General features: G+C 41.5%; 1 pseudogene; it reads right to left on the bottom strand.

The window, feature by feature from the left end:
* Positions 1–319: 319 nt before the first annotated feature.
* On the bottom strand, positions 320–1,551 carry LOC116582053 (annotated as a pseudogene).
* Between the last annotated feature and the right edge of the window lie 15,399 nt (positions 1,552–16,950).

The following is a 16,950-nucleotide window of genomic DNA, read 5'->3' as shown; positions in this document are numbered from 1 at the left end:
TGAGCAGGGAGCCTGATGTGAGGCTCAATCCCAGGATCATGACCGGAGACAAAGACAAACCGGCTGAGCCACCCAGGTGCCCCCGTGATGGATTTACTTCATTTTGCTCTACTATAAAACCAAAGATTCCATTACAGCAGAGAGACCATTAAATCTCTAAAGGTCTTGAGGAAGTGGCAGGGCACATGCAAGACATGAAGTACAAACTGGAGGACTGGGTCAGTTCCTTCACCACATGTCACTGCACTGTCACTGAGGCATGCCTGTAAACACACCAGACTGAAACGTCCCACAGACTTGACAACTTCCAGGCATGCCTTCAAGTGCCGGCCTTCCCGTCTGTAGACTTCAGTGTGGGGAAGATAACCATTCTTTGGAAGAATAAAAAGTTCACGCTTCTGAAATGTCACAGAAGAATTTTAAGGTCAAAACAGAGCAGGTTCATTTCTCTTCATCGCCAGGGATGTTTTACTCAAAACCACATTAACTCACAAAACAAACTGAGGGTGGCAGGGGGGAGGGGTGTCAGGAGAGGGGGGTGGGGTTATGGACATTGGGGAGGGTATGTGCTATGGTGAGTACTGTGAAGTGTGTAAACTTGGCAATTCACAGACCTGTACCCCTGGGGATAAAATTATATGTTTATAAAAAATAAAAAATAAAAATAAAAAACCCACATTAAGCTTTCCAGTTTGACTCTCACCCCAACATTTTGACCTCCTGCATTGATGTTCTTTCCATCAATTAAAGCTGATGGGGTCAGTTTGACTCGTGGTTGGCAGTTGGGGTATCACCCAGTCCAATCACTCTGGGATTATTTGCTTTAGCAGATAAAGGAGTTCTACAAGCCAGTGTGTAATTAGCAGCAACATCAAAACAGGTATTGGTGTCAGCTATGTGAGCAAGGCTCATTGGTGATCCGATCTTCTCATTTTAAGCCCCCGGTAGATACAACCTCCAAGTTCAGTGCCATCATTTACTTGAGGGTGTAGCTGGAGGTCTGCAGCCTGGTAACCCATGGTAAAAATATTCTGTGACTGTTTAGACTTAGCTCTGTGAAAACTCATCTGAGAGCCAGGAAGCCAACTTTCAAAGGCTAACACAGCTCAACCATAAATGTTTGATCCAGAAAAATCTATATCAACATTACTGTCAAGATGGAAACAATCTTATTTATAGGGGACTTCAATTTCCCACTCTTCTTTCCTGTATTCAGTACAAATATGGTATCAAGAGTCAGTTTCAACCCTTCAACCAACTTATTCTATAAAGACATTTCTGGCCCAAGGGTGCCATCTCTTTCATTTTTGGTTGAAAAGAAGTCCCTAGTTACAGATCTTACATTTGGTCTCTAGGTTGTCTGATGCTTTGCCTATATCTGTGGAAGCATGACCGGAAGTAGAACATTCTACCCCACTACAAGATTGGGTTCTTAGATCTACTTACTATACCAAACCCAAATCCTCTGTTGAAGACATTCTTTGCCACCATTTCTAGCTCACAGTAAGTCAATGTGTTATGTATATCTCCAGCCAGAGGACCTGTTTCCATTCTTCCAGGGCAACCCAAATTTTAAACCATCCTTGCCTTTCTGGAATAGCCCACTTTGGTCACAATGTATTCACCAGACATTGTTGGACTTGTTTTGCTAATAGTTGATTTTATTATTTTTTTTTTAACATTTATGTTGTATTGGCCTATTATTTTCTTTTTTTTATAATGTTCTTGTCAGGTTTTGGTATCAAGGTAACACTGGCCTTGGGAGACAAAATGTCAAGTGTCTCACTTTTTCTCTCCTCTGGAAAAGTTAATGTACAATTGGCATTATTTCTTTCTCAAATATTTGATAAAACTCACCAGCGAATTCATCTGGATTTGGGTTTATTTTTAGTGGAAAGTTTAAATTATGCATTCCATTTCTTTCATTATTACAGGACTATAGAGATTTTCTTGTGTCCATTTAGGTAAACCGTGCTTTTCTAGAAAATTGTCAACTGGTAAAAAAAATTCTAGGTATTCACATTGGTTTTAATATCCTTACAACATTTCAAATATTTGTAGGATCTGTAACAGTGTCCCCTCTTCCATTTTTTTTTTTAAGATTTTATTTATGCACTTGACAGAGAGAGAGAGTGAGAGCGCACACGAGAGCACAAGCAGGGGGAGTGGGAGAGGGAGAAGCAGGTTCCCTGTTGAGCAGGGAGGCTAATGTTGGGCTTGATCACAGGACCATGGATCATGACCTGAGCCAAAGGCAGATGCTTACGTGACTGAGCCACCCAGGCACCCCATCCCCTCTCCCATTCTTTTTATTTATTTATTTATTTATTTATTTATTTATTTATTTTTAAAAAGATTTTATTTATTTAATTGACTGAGAGAGAGACCACAAGCAGGCAGAGAGCCAGGCAGAGAGGGAGGGGAGGAAGTAGGCTCCCTGCTAAGCAGAGAGCCCGATGCGGGGCTCGACCCCATGACCCTGAGATCATGACCTGAGCCGAAGGCAGAGGCCTTAATCCACTTAGCCACCCAGGTGCCCCCCCTTTCCCATTCTTGATATGGGTTATTTTTATCTTTTTTCCCCTTGATCTCATTAGGGAATTAGTACTATACAATTACAGTTACAATTACAATTACAATTACAATTAGGTACAGTTATTTTGAGGTCTGTGTCTGATTATCTAGATTCCATAAGTCTATTTTTGTTGTGTTTCCCACTTTGGTTATCTATCACAGTAACTTGTCTCTTTATAGACTTATGAATATTTTAAAAGAAATATTGGATATTGTATGTGAAAAACTATAGGGAAAAATTGAAAAATTGAAGTTTAGGATGATAGTCTCTTTCAGTAGAGAGGATTTATGGTTTTCTTCTTGTTAATAGCAAAGAGTTCAAGCTATCCCAGATAACCTGAGTTCAGTCAAAGATTGGGATTATTTGAAGCCACTTTAAAAGGGTATTAGGATCCTCCTCTTTGGTAGTCTCTGAACTCCAGCTTTTTCTACTTAACTTCATGAATGTGTCACCCTCTGTTGAAACTACTCAGCCTCTCAACCACCTCTTCTGGAAGCTCCAGAGACCCAAATGCAATGCCCATCTCCCTTCTTTCGTAAGATGTTGGGTCCCTGATTCTTCATTGAGTTCTCAATTCCCCAATGCCTTCAAAGATTTTTAAAAAATAATTGTTCAGCTCTTCTAGTTCTTAGCAAAAGGATTAAGCTGAATTACTTAGATTACCCACAATCAGAAGGGGGGACCTCCCAGAACAGAAGTCTTTAGGTATAAATGAAAGGAATCGGAGTGAAGAAAAAGACAGGCTACAAAATGAAATATTAGAAATATTAGAAATCATATGCATATGAACATACTATGAAGAACATAAACAGTACAAATGAATCTATATCTATATCTATATCTTTTATCTCTTGTATATATATACCCTATGACTAATCACCTCCCCACTTTGATACACTTGCCTGGGAAATGTAATAAAATTTGTTATATAAACCCCAATTTTCAATTATTAATGAGAATACAGAAGAAATTGAGAGAGGGAAAAAATAAATGATATATACTGCAGTTACTTAGGTAATAATAAGATGCAAATGGTCAATCAATTATTAGGGACAAAATAATTGCCATTCAAAACATGAATTGATAAGAAGATGTGAGAATAGTAAAGATTTAAAATATAAAAATTAGGAAAAATTTATGGTTACTGTAAGGGTGGGAGGAAAAAGCCAAACTAAGAGCAAAATAGTGTTAATAAAACAAAAGCACAGTAGCATTTGGAAAAAAGAAAAAGAAAAAAAGATAGCAATTTTCAAAGAAGCTTTATCACCAACAAAAATAATAGAAAATAAAGTAGTGGTAAAATAGAAATTAAGGAAATAAAATTTCTTAAACAGGAAACTTCAAGTATCAACTATTGTTGAAAAATCAATTTTCTATCGTTAATTTATTATTTTCTGCCTCAATAGTTACAATGCATGTCACATATTCCAAGACTTTTTGTTACTTTTGGATATTTATCAACAGTTTTTTAGGATTACTACTTTGAACATAGTCTTTATTGAACAGATGGAAATGTCAAATGTGTATGGAAAGAGGAAGAATCTACACAGACCCAGTTGATCCTGAACAAAGCTTCTGGAATAAATTCCTGGTATAATTTGTGTTTTCCTTGTATTGGCTTCTTTTTCTTAAAAATCTACCTACAAAAGGATTCCAAGGAAGTGATTAAACAATGACTTTAAAAGAAAGTACAACTTTTAGAGTTGCACCAATTTAGGGCCATGGTTCCAAGTCAAAAGATTGCATTTATAAATGCAGGAGAGGAAAGGAAACAGAATTGTTGAGGATGAGGGATGAGAAGCAGTTCAACAAATATTTTAGCTTGAAGTCATTTCTGGGTTATTAGGACAAGAAAGTGTACTGAATGAAATCCAAAGCCAAACTAGCCAACCAAGGCTAGGACCTAAGAGCTTCATGATGAGTTGACTTGAGAACGAAAGGGAACACCAACCACAGCACTGCAGATGCTCAAGCCTGGCACATTCTAGAATGTTCTAGAAGTCAACATGGAGCACATGATGCTAGATAGACACGAGGATATTCAGCTCTTTTAGTCTTGCTTTTGTTTTTTGTTTGTTTGTTTTTTAAAGATTTTATTTATTTATTTGACAGACAGAGATCGCAAGTAGGTAGGCAGGCAGGGAGAGAGAGAGGAGGAAGCAGGCTCCCCACTGAGCAGAGAGCCTGATTTGGCGCTTGATCCCAGGACCCCGGGATCATGACCTGAGCTGAAGGCAGAGGCTTAACCCACTGAGCCACCCAGGTGCCCTAGTCTTGCATTTGTAACTGAAGAACAAATTGATAATAGGAAGATCATATTAGAGAACACAGAGTAACACAGAACACAAATCTGGTGTTTGAAAACTGAGAACTATGTCTGGAAAGACTTCACACAAGCCATCAAAACATGAGGTCAGAATATGAGTCAACCTGCGATTGCACTACTGGGTATTTACCCCAAAGATACAGATGTAGTGAAAAGAAGGGCCATCTGTACCCCAATGTTCATAGCAGCAATGGCCATGGTCACCAAACTGTGGAAAGAACCAAGATGCGCTTCAACGGACGAATGGATAAGGAAGATGTGGTCCATATACACTATGGAGTATTATGCCTCCATCAGAAAGGATGAATATCCAACTTTTGTGTCAACATGGACAGGACTGGAAGAGATTATGCTGAGTGAAATAAGTCAAGCAGAGAGAGTCAATTATCATATGGTTTAACTTATTTGTGGAGCATAACAAATAGCACGGAGGACATGGGGAGATGGAGAGGAGAAGGGAGTTGAGGGAAACTGGAGAGGGAGATGAACTATGAGCGACTATGGACTCTGAAAAACAATCTGAGGGTTTTGAAGGGGCGGGGGTGGGAGGTTGGGTGAGCCTGGTGGTGGGTATTATGGAGGGCATGTATTGCATGGAGCACTGGGTATGGTGCATAAACAATGAATTCTGTTACATTGAAAAGAAATTTTAAAAAAATATATAAGTCAAAATGCAACGATTGCACTCTCAAAATAGGATATATGTCTCTTAACCTGAACATCTGACTCAGGATGTTTCCTCTATGGGTTTCTTTTCACTTATTATTATGAAAAGGTTTGAAGAAACCATCCACTGTAGTACTCCAGAAATTTTCCTCTTGTTTTTGAGTTATCCTGAGTTGTCTTCAGTTATATCAGAGAATGGTATGAAATCCTCAAACAAATGAATTAATAGTTTTGTTTTGTTTTTTAAGATTTTTATTTACTTGAGAGAGAGAGAGAAAACAAGCAGGGGGAGCAGCAGAGGAAGAGGAGGAGGCAAGTTCCCCACTGAGCTGGGAGCCCGACGCAGGGGGTCAACCCCAGGACCCTGGGATCATGACCTGACCCAAAGTCAGATGCTCAACTGACTGAGCCACTCAGGTGTCTCAAATGAAGACAATTTAATTACAAGCTTTAATTACAAGCTAAATATATACCAGAAGGGATTTAGGGAGATCGCATGGAGTGTTATAAAACAAAATAATGCAAGAGTGTTGGGTCCGTAACCAAAGGAACGAGACTGATACAAAGCGAAGGTCAAGCAAAGCTTTATTTCGTGCCAAGCATCGAGAATCAAACTGACCAGTCAGGGCCGTCTCTTACAAAGGGGCGACCCTTCCCTGCCTCAAAGACTAACTTTTATAGAGCAAAGGCCATGTGGTAGAGCCTAGCTACACACAGGTGGCCAATGAGATTACCATTTACCCTAGTAGATATTTGAACTAGCCTATCACCTTGGTCAGAATTGGTGATGAAAAGGTGAGGCCTACTCTCCCTATAGCTAGGGAGACAGTATGAGCGCTCCACTGATTGGATGTCTCCACGTGGCCTGACCTGCCCTTGTATCTGGGCTTTGCAAGTAAGTTCCTCTGGGAGGGGCAGGGTCAATCTAAGTTTACTGCATAGGGTTAATCTAAGTTTACTACATAGGGTCAATCTAAGTTTACTGCACAGGGTCAATCTAAGTTTACTGTGTAAACAACAAAATGGCTCCCTCCGGCTAAGTAGGCCCTTATAAGAGTACATTCTTTCTAAAAAGTGTGGTAACCTTTGTATTATGTAGAGTCTATCTAAAAACACCATATAGTTTCCACACATGTGTCTTAAAGTGATCTGAAGCTACAAAATATAAAAAAACAATGAACTGAGCAAACAAGTCTTACTTTAGGGATACAGAATCAAAACAATTGATGGATTTATGCCTTTTTTTTTTTAAGATTTTATTTATTTGTCAGATAGAGAGCACAAGCAGAGGGAACAGCAGGCAGAGGGAGAGGGAGGCTCCCCACCAAGCAAGGAGTCTGATGTGGGATTTGGCCCTAGGGCCCTGGGATCATGACCCAAGCTGAAGGCAGACGCTTAACCGACTGAGCCACCCAGGATTCTCGGATTTATGCTTGTCGCTTTTCACTGCGTTGAGTTATATACCACTTGTAAAACTATTGTCTCTCCAGTTCTGACTTAGGTCCTGTGTTCTGCTTTGTAATGCTGGGGTTGGGGCTGTACCCACAATTTTCCTGTGCCCTCAACCTCCCTCTTGGAGTGTCAGTAAGGAGCACTTGAGAAAGACTAGGAGGCAGGAGGAAGGAAAGGGACCTACTCCTTTTGGTAGCTTCCTGTTCGGGTCGGCATCGGAAGCCGTGCTTCATCCGCCTCTACGTTGTACTTTGTTCCAAAGGGAGCAGTCTGCTGTCCTCCTAACCTTTGAAGCCCCTGCCTCATTGTCCCCTCAGAGGCCACCACTAGCAGCTGGTGTCTTGTCCTCAGAGCTGTAGGTTTCTGCTCTGTGGGCCTTCTCTTTAAGCTTCTACATTTTCAACATGCCAGCATCTTCCCTTTGTTGGAACCCTGGGGGAGTGGGGGAGTGTCACTACTTCCTGTAGCTGCTCATTCAGTCTATGAAATGTGATACCTGCATGTTCCATTTCACCTTGTCACTTACTCTAATGGGTAGAATAACGGTCTCCCTAAAGACATCTGCAGCCGAACCCCCAAAACCTGTGAATATGTTACCTCACATGGCCAAAGGAATTTAGCAGTTAAGGATCTTGAGATGGGAAGATTATCCTGGATTATCTGCAGGGGCCCAGCATCATCACAAAGGGTCTTATGAGAGGGATGCAGAGGGTCCAAGTCAGAAAAGTGGGTGTGACGATGGAAGCAGAGGTTGCAAGGATGGGAGGGCCGCTGAGACAAGAAATGCTCGTGGTCTCTGGCAGCAGGGATCGGCAGGTAGGCACAGATCCACGGGAGCCTCCAAAAGGAACACAGTTCTGCTGACACTTTGATTTTAGTCCAGTGAAAATGTTTGGACTTCTGACCTCCAGAATGATAAAGCAGCAAATATGTGTTGTCTCCAGCCACTCCATGGGAGGTAATTTGTTGATGGTGGTAATAGAAACTTACTCTGTTAGACCTACTGATGCGCTGCATGTCTCCTGACTTCACCCCACCTGAGTCAAGTAGAACTGCAGCTCTAGGGCTGTATTATTAACAGCGTAAGTGCCGCTCAGTTATTTCGCTTGATTATTTATTTTGTTAGAATCATCAGGTCTCAATAATCCTCCCCAAGGTTCCCAGGTGCTTGTGACAACATACTGATGTTTTAAAAATAGTCTTCCTATTTGCAAAACGTTGTCCTTCCTTTCAAGCCAACTTCACATTATAGAACGTGAAAACATATGAGCTACATTAGAAATGAAAACAAAAGACACTGGCCAGTTTGTCAGGTTGTTGTGAACGCTGGGAAAAACCAGTGCGAGAGCCGTGGCACTCGTTATGGTGGGAAGCAGAGAAGAACACCTGGATGCCAAGAGCAGCGGTCTGGCTGATGTGGAAATGAGTGAAGGTCAGTCATCTGGACATGAAGGTATCCACAAACTAGAAGTCCAAGAAGACTGGGAGACGATGTCAAGTGCAAACTCAAGGAATGTAGCAAAGGTATGAAGTCGTAGCTGCACAACAGCACTTCTGGTAGTTGAACTGGAGCCAACATTGAGGAAATGCCCAGTAGACTAGAAACAAGGCTGCCATTGTGGTTGGTAGTGGGCAAATAGAGTTCAGAGTCTACGGGTATCTATAAAGGCAGTAACAAACAAGGAGATCCACAAAAGGGTTTCTTTGCTTTATTTTATTTTGTTTATTTACTTGAAATAGAGAGAGAGAGAAGCAGACTCCCCACTGAGCAGGGAACCCGCTGACATGGGGCTCGATCCCAGGACCCTGGGATCATGACCTGAGCTGAAGGCAGATGCTTAATTGACTGAGCCACCCAGGTGTCCCCACAAAAGGGCCACCTAAAAAGGAATTTGATTCCTAGTTCTCAAAGCAGATACGTGGATATGTGTCGTTTTGACTCTGATTTCTGTAACATCTACTGCTCCGTGTGAAAATATGCAAGGACTCCAAGTCAATTTAGTTAAGTACATATACGTAAAATATATTTAATATATGATATATGTAATATATTTATACATATTTCTACAAATGTATATGTTTTATAAATTTTTTACTTAATATTTTAAAAAAGATTTTATTTATTTGACAGAGACACAGCGAGAGAGGGAACACAAGCAGAGGGAGTGGAAGAGGAAGAAGCAGGCTTCCTGCTGAGCAGGAGCCCGATGTGGGGCTCAATCCCAGGACCCTGGGATCGTGACCTGAGCCGAAGGCAAAGGCTTAACAACTGAGCCACCCAGGAACCCCTACTTAATATTATGTTTATATCTATATAAATGTAGATATAAAGAGATTTATTTTAAGGAATCGGAGCATGTAAATATGGAGGCTGGGAAGTTCAAAATCTGCAGAAGGGGCCACAGCCCTGAGACTCAGGAAGAGATGATGCAGCAGTTCAAGTCCAAAGACTACTTGCTGGCAGAGCTCCTTGCTTAAGACCTTCAACTGACTGGATGAAGCCCACCTACCTTATGGAGGTCAATCTGCTTTACTCAAAGTCCACTGATTCAGATGTAAATGTCATCCAAAAACACCCTCATAGAAACATCCAGAGAGGGATGCCTGGGTGGCTCAGTTGGTTAAGCATCTGCCTTTGGCTCAGGTCACGATCTCAGGGTCCTAAGATTGAGCCTGCTTCTCCCACTGCCAGCTGCTCTCCCTGCTTGTGCTCTCTCTCTCTGACAAATAAATAATAAATTCAAAAAAGGAAAAGAAACATCCAAATTAATGTTTCATCACCTAGCTGGACATCATGGCCCAGTCAAGTTAATATATAAAATTAACCACAAAATTGACCCATACCCTGAAGATATTAGAACAACTTGAGAACTGAGTTATGTAATGCACTCTTCAAATGCAGGGTCCAGGTTAAACAAACCAAACTGATTTTGTTCCAAGGTTTTTGTTTGTTTGTTTGTTTGTTTTTAAAGATTTTATTTATTTATTTGGCAGATAGAGATCACAAGTAGGCAGAGAGACAGGCAGAGAGAGAGGAGGAAGCAGGCTCGCTGCTGAGCAGAGAGCCCGATGCGGGGCTCGATCCCAGGACCCTGGGATCATGACCTGAGCCAAAGGCAGAGGCTTAACCCACTGAGCCACCCCGGTGCCCCATGTTTTAAAAAAGCACAATTATAGTAAAACATCACATATTTAAAAAGAAGTAATCTGAAAAATTGTTCTTATATAATGTAACGGCAAAAAGGGAAATAATCGTCTCCCTTTAAGGGAGGACTAAGGAGCAGAAGTTTCTATAACACATGTTTCTTTTCTTTGTCTAAAGAAAAAGAAACTATATAAAACATAAGACTACCAATTATAATAGCAAGGCATATTGAAAGGAGTGAGAAGTGACACTTTATAACTAAAAGAAACAATAACCCTGAGACTTCTGATGGCTTTCTACTTCTTTGAGGGTCGCTTAGTCATTGGGTAAAGTAGGGCTACCCAAACGGACAGCCCCTGAAGGTATTATAATTTCAGAGCACACAATGATAATTAAGAAAAATAACTGAGTTACTACATTGGCTTATATTCAGTACAATGCTGAATCTGTAAGAAAGACTAGATACTGAATCGACACAGCAAACTGAGTGCCTGTTTCTACCGCCCACCCAAAACGTCCAGAACAAAAGACCTTAAAACATTAAAAGAATGAGTTAAACCAAGAGAGATTAAAAAAAAGAAGAAGCACAACCAGAAAGCTTCAAACTTTGAGAAAAGTCACAAATGATAAAAAGCAGATAGAATCCTATTAATGGAGGAAACCCTAATCCAAAACACACATAGGAGAAGACAGCTATGGTGTTAAGGATAACTCTGGCAGAACATCGAGTTCCGGGTAAAGGGAAGAAGGAGCAGAAGTGACTGAGTCAATGAGCAACTTGGTGACCTGAATAGCCGAGGAAGGCGGATTCCTTCTCCTTGCCTTTCCCAAGCTGAGGGAGGACATCAGCAGGGCTGGCCAGGCGGAGTGGACCCCGGCTAATGTCCCCAGAGAGATCTGAGAAGTGCCTTAGATGTCCAAGCTGGGATTGTCAACCAGGCAGGTGCGAGTGTGGTTCTGGAACTCGGGGAAATGTAGGGACTGGAGAGCACAGGTTGGAGTCATCCCACCGGGACAGTATTTGAAGGCAGGAGACTGTGTGAGATGACCTAGGGAAAGAAGGCACAGAAAGAAGGGGCCCCGGGACTGAGCCCCAGGACACCCCAACATGTGGAGCACAGGCTTTGTCTATGTGACACCGCAACAACCAGTGAGAGAAATTAGTTTACATTTGTGAACAAGTAATTGAAGGGTGGCATTGGAGGTGATGTGGAAAGGGTCTTGCCCACTTGGGACAGAGCTGAGACACATTCTAGTCCCCCTACCAAATCCAGGCCAGTCAGGGCTGACTGGGAGCTCTGTCACACGAGTGCAGAGTAAATGTCTATTTAATGAGGAAATGTGTACATCTATAAATAAACTTCCTGTTGTTTGGGGAGACTTTAGACCAAATTTCTCCCTGTTGTTAAGCATTTTCTTCACTCACCTCACATGCTTCCTCTCCATTTGTCCCCCTTGGCAGGTAATACACCGTTTAGGTTCAAAGGCTTTTATTTATTTATTTATTTGTTTGTTTGTTTCTTTAAGGTGGGGAGAGGCTGAGGGAGGGGCAAAGAGAGTCTTAAAGGGACTCTTCCCTGAGCAGGGAGCCCTGGCAGGGCTCGATCTCATGACCCTGAGATCCGGACCTGGGCTGAATCCAAATTAGAAGCTTAACCAACTCCACCACCCACGCACCCCCCCAAAGACTTTTAAATAAAAAGGGGCATCCTTGGGGTGCCTGAGTGGCTCAGTCAGTGGAGTGCCTGCCTTTGGCTCAGGTCATGATCTCAGGGTCCTGGGATCGAGCTCCACATCGGGCTCTCTGCTCAGCAGGAAGCCTGTTTGCTTCTCCCTCTCCCTCTGTGATCGCTCTCACTTTTGGTTTCTCTCAAATAAATAAATAAATAAAGTCTTATTTTAAAAAGGGACATCTTTCCTTTTTACCTACCTCAACAGTAAATTAGCATTTTGTCATTTTATCTCTAAGTTCCAGCTGTACTATTTCATTTTTCCATGAAGACCTTTTCATGAAAAATAGCAGATGAGGAACTACTCCCTGATAGAGTCTTCCAAAGATGGAAGACGAGTGCCTGAGAATAAGAGCCAGGACCACACCGAACCGGCTCCTTTTTCCCAAATAGAGATTTGGCCTCCGTGCTGACCACTGAGTGTGATGCCATTAAAGGAACCAGTAGGTTTCCTTGTACTGTAACAATATTCACATCCTCTTAGCATTCTAGTGTCTGTTTAGATCACAATGGGGTGCAGTGCCTGACCATTAGCCCTAGTTCATGGGAGCACCCACCCTTGCAAAGAGGAGGAGGACAGAAACAGACAAGAAATCTGTGCACAAGAAAAAAAAATGTATTGTGAAATATTTCCATGCCAATAAATGTAACTCTACCTTATAATTTTTTTCTGACTTCAGAGATTTCCATTTTATAAATTTGTAACTCCCTTAACCCAATCTATATTCTTGGACATTGAATTTTTTTTCTTACCATAAACATCTGTTGTCTGCAGTCTGGCTATTTCTTGAGAGAGAAATTCTTAGAAGAGAGGTTGGTGGATTACGTGATATGCTTTTAATGGATTTTTACCATGTACTACCAAAGTGTTCTTCAGAATTGTCATAAAACCTACATTCCCACTCCCACTATCAGTGACCCCTTTTCCGACACCATTGCTAACTTAGACATTACCATTCTTTGAAATCTTTGTCAATTATTTGGGTGGAAAAAGCAACTTATTGTGGTTTAAATTTACATTTCTTTGCCTATGTTTTTTACATTTTTATTCAAGTCCAGTTTATCAAGCTGTTAAAGATGCCAACAGGAAAAATGCAACCTCGCATTGCTGCTTCTTTCCAGGGTGACTTGTCCGGTAGCAGGCTTTCACAAGTGTCTTGGGACCCAGATATCTGGGTGGTCACACAGCAAGAGCGGGGTAGTCTGAGAAATCTGACCCTGTTTCCCAACCCTTTGGTGCTTGCACTGAAACAATGGTCTTTTGCAAGACAGCAGAATAGTGTCTTTAGGCTGGGGAAATATGTACCTCTTTTAAACAGTGTTCAGCTAATGATGCAAGACTTTTGCAAAAGTTGGGGAGGGATTGGAGGAAAAACAAAAACAAACAAACAAACAAACAAAACAAACAAAATACCCTGCAGAGAAATGAGAACGTGAAACTGCCAACTTCACAACTTCATGAAAAGCAGTTCCAGCAGCAAGAAGCCCTTTGCTTTCTGGGGCAAAGACAGGCCAAGAGCCTACTCTTCACACATCCCCTCTAACCATTTAGTAGGAAACATTATAACTCTAAGATGATTAAAAGGCTTCCATCATAGTCCTGCGGTTTGGGTTGGGGGTTTATTCTCGCTGTCTCTGTTACTGATGTCAAGGGCTGTGAGCTTTGGCTTCCCCACTGTCAGGCACCCAGGCTTGCTTAGGTCAGTTGCAAAATGGGTTGAAGGCTTTTGAGGTTTTAGAGGATTACCAACGATAGCCTGTCCTGGCTACAAAAATCATAAAGTGACATTTTATCACACAGTCCATGAAGTGCTTGGGTTTTCTCTGTAAAAACAGAAATTGTTACTTTTCCTTTAAAGAGGGAGAAAAAGACCTACTTCCAATTCAAGCAGCATATTGACTATTGCAGAAGAGTGAACGCTTTTTGGAATGAATTGCTTGTATGGGGCAAGGAAATGTGGCAAAATGCTGTTGAAATTGAGAAAAAAACCTACTGAAAGGTGGAAAAAGTCGGGTAAAGCATTCAAACCACAAGGAAGCACTTCACTTACGACAAAAATGCACTTTAGCCAGCAGCGTTTAATGGCGTCCCCATGCGATGTCTTCTCCCCAGCACTGGCCTCATGAATGCCCCCCATCGGACCCTCCAACAACCCAGCAGGGACAGCCCCTCAGGACACAGGCTAAAGCCTGCAACTTAGAGCCAGGAGGGACCTCGGAATGCACCTAGTACAAATTCCTTGGAGGTTAATAGCCATCCCAGAGGAGATACCCTGGACATCTAGCCAGGCCATCGTCCTTCTGAGATGCTCTCCTTCGGTCCACACCCAGTGCCTCTCAAAGCCCCTCTCCGACCGGCGGCTGCTCTGTGGGAGTGGCAAGCATTCCTCATACATGCTAAAATGCAGGTATAGATGAAATATAGGATGTCTGGGATTTCTAAGGATGGCGAGACCTCATCGGGGACATAGATGAAGCCAAGTTGGCTATGAGTTGGTCATTGTTCAAGCTGATCACGGACGCATGGAGTTTACTGTACTATTCTAGGTTTCACCTGTGTTTGAAAATGTTCGTAATAAAATACTTTTTAAAAATAATGAGATAGTTAAAAAAGAAAAAAAAAAGGAACAAAGAAAGACTCTCTGGAATTCAGGGTGTGAGGAGCTAGGCGTTTCCTACAGAGCATAGGTCTGGTGTCCTACCCATGGCTTTTGGTCAATAACTATGGACAATAATGATAATGATCAGAACGATGACATGTGAGAAGATGAGTATGGAGAAGCTCTATCCTCTGACAGGTGCTTTAGCTCATTCAAAGTAGGTGGCCCGAGGACCGCAGACTGAGAAACCCTTCAGTCATGAGTTACAGAACATGGTCTGATTTCTAACTTCCAGTGGGCCAAATTTCCTTTATTCTAGCAAGGCCACTCTAATGGTAGGATGTGGGCAACTAACTCAATTTATCTCAGTAGTCCAAAGGATGTAAAAATGTGATGATCGGTAAGTACTTCCTAAATACTACATACCTCATTACTCTCCCCCCACCGCAACAGATTTATTGACAGAATAGCCTTCCATAGTTCTTAAAAATTTGTGTATCAGACTAAAAAAGCACCACTGGCTAGCAACCATTTTATCACAAGATTTAGTAAAAAGGAAACTATTAATTATTGAGAAAAAAAAAGGAAAATACTGAAAGTTCTTATTATTCATGAAGGTATTTGATTTAAGGAATTTAAAAAACCATTTATTAGAAGAAAATATTAATATGCTAGCACTTCTTTGGCAGTTCTAGGGAGACAGTCAGGTTCTGGGGAAGAGATAAACCAACAGTATTCCCCTCGAGAACACAACTGCTAATTTTGGATCAAGTTGTGTAATCGGTGAGTTATTTAAGAACAGGGTTATAGGAAAACAGGATCTCTCATACCTTGCTTTAGGACTGCAGAATGCCACAACCCCAGTGGAAGGAAATTTAGCAGATCTATCAAAATTACAGATGCGTGTGCCATTTGACTCAGTAATCCTCTAGACACAACTTCACACACTTAAATGTTAACAGCCTTGCCCCATTTATTGTAACAGCAAACAACCGGAATAACCCAATTGCCCATCAGCAGCAGAGTGGTTAAATATGTCATACTCATCCAAACAATGGAAGCCATGCAGCTGCTAAATAAATCAGAAAGAGAGAGAGGGAGAGAGGGAGGGAGGAATGGAGGGGAGGAAGGAAGGAAGGAAGGAAGGAGTAGACCCCCCTCTATTCCTGTTATAGAGAAGTCTCCAAATTAAGGAGAAAAACAAGATGCTGAAAAGAAGGGAAAAATAGGAATATATATTCTTATTTGCTTAATTCTGCATAAAGAGGCGTTTGAAGGAAGTAGTGAAAGTAGTTATAGAGAGGGTAATCATATTATTTTTTGTCTAAATGGAATAGTTCTGAGAGGGAAAGGGATCACCGTTAATATTTATACCAAGATAGTAGATACAACTAGAAACTGTCCTAGACAAACCAGTCTATAGGGTCCCTCTACCCAACCCAACCTACCTAGCGGGGGTGGGGGGAGGAGATGGGGCATGGGGAACAGAGTAACCCGGGACAGGTGGAAGTAAGACTTCACAAAGTACCCGTTGTGACATCGCTTTGACTTTGGAATCATGCCTATATATTACCTATTGGAAACAATGAGAAATAAGGTTAAGAAAATATTGAATACCACAATCACTGTAAAGTTGACTCCTGGATTTCAATGGTCTTTATGGTCTTATGGTAGATAAGCATTTAGTGATATATAAACTCCCTATTGGTGGTGTTTGAAGATAAGACTGGGCAAGCGTGAACACACCTATGTTCTCACAGGTGAATTTTCCAATTAAGAAACCTTCATTTATTCAGCCATCCATTCAGGTTTTCATTCAGCTTTCCACCAGTATTAATTGAGCACCTTTTATGTGCCGGGCTAAGTGCTGAGGCAGAATAGATTCTGACTTCTTCAGGGAGCTCTGGGTCTAGAAGAGGCTACAGATAGCCCACAGGACATAAGAACAGCATAACAAAGTGCAATGGCCACCAAAATAGCAAAGCTGTGGGCTCATGAGCTTCCCGGAGGACATCCCCAACCTGCTGAATAAGTAAGTGAAAGAATGAATGAGTAAAAGCAATGACATAAAATGACCTCTTCTCTCTCTTCCAAACCTGCAAATTGCTTGTTGTACGACACATAGAGCTACTACTATCTTGGAAGAACAAAAATGAGCAAAGTCAAATTGTTCTCTTTGGTTGTCAAGAGGGTTTGGTAGTATACAATAGTCCAGAATTCTAGGTCCTCACCTTGACTTGCTGTGAGACTTTAGAGAAGGTAGTAAGACTGTCTAAATTTCAGAAAATATAAAATAATGGTGTCTGGCAAATTGCTATCTGTAGATTCATAATTCTCTGTCTGATTTGCAGATTTGTATCTGTATATTTCCCTCCACTTCAATAGCAGGCATGTCATTTTCCCCTCTCAGGACCTTTGCACATGCTGTTCCCTCTGTTTGGAATGGCCTTGCTCTT

Source organism: Mustela erminea, chromosome 21, assembly GCF_009829155.1.
Source record: "Mustela erminea isolate mMusErm1 chromosome 21, mMusErm1.Pri, whole genome shotgun sequence".
Taxonomy (NCBI): domain Eukaryota; kingdom Metazoa; phylum Chordata; class Mammalia; order Carnivora; family Mustelidae; genus Mustela; species Mustela erminea.
This window is presented reverse-complemented; position numbering and strand designations above follow the sequence as displayed.